Raw genomic sequence first — 916 nt, 5'->3', positions numbered from 1 at the left:
GTGAGTAGTGATAGTGGTCTTCGTCTAGTGTGGGACCAAAGAGTAATATTCCGAGTCCATCCCAATCATGTAGAACATTAACCTTCGTTGCCCAAAAATTACAGCTTGCTTATTCTCAGCATATTTCAGTATGTAATTATGACCCACTGAAACCGGGTGTGAAGATGACCATTTGGTGCCGGAGGAGGGGTGGGGTCAGCACACCGGGCGACCACCGGCTGCTATATACACTGCCAAGAGATGAAACGTTATGTTTAAAAAGCTCTGAAGGCACATAGTCAACACGAAATGGTCTACGTTCAACAAGGCCTCGGGCGGCGAAGAGATTTGCCAAGGACAAGGACCAAGCGAACGGGGAAGATAATCGTTAATTGGCACGTGTCGCGTATACTCAGACTATTTCGAGGTCGTAAGTAAAAATCGTAGAATGCCAGTTGTTCAGAATACGAATGGAAAACATACCTGATCTCATCACTGTCAGGTCAACTGTTTTTCATTCGACGGCCAAAATGTGTCCTGCTCTGCTCACCCCACCGGCGCCGCTGATGGTGCCCGGGGCGCGCGGGGCGGTGGAGGGGATCGGGATCCTCGAGGGGATCGAGCTGAGATGGCGACGGGGCTGGGGCGTGGCGCAGTGCAGTCTGGCGACCTTACTTTGGTCCGACTGACTACGGAATGCAACAATAGATTGGATCTCCATTCCACTGGGTTTTATTAGGATGTCCCGTGGGAGGGAGGAGGAGGGGGCAGGGGAGGGGAAGAGGTGCATTGCCCGCTGCGGCGTTTTACCATGTGGCAACGCAAGAGGAAAGACGGGTACGGCAGAGGAGAGGGCGGAGCGGAGGAGAGAAAGGGGGCGGGGGCGGGCTGTCGCTGGCGCTGTCTGTGTGGCGCCACCTCACTCACACAGGCGCCG

The sequence above is a fragment of the Frankliniella occidentalis genome, unplaced genomic scaffold (genome assembly GCF_000697945.3).
Source record: "Frankliniella occidentalis isolate FOCC.00 unplaced genomic scaffold, Focc_3.1 Scaffold127, whole genome shotgun sequence".
Taxonomy (NCBI): Eukaryota; Metazoa; Arthropoda; class Insecta; order Thysanoptera; family Thripidae; genus Frankliniella; species Frankliniella occidentalis.
Note: the sequence above shows the minus strand (reverse complement) of the source record.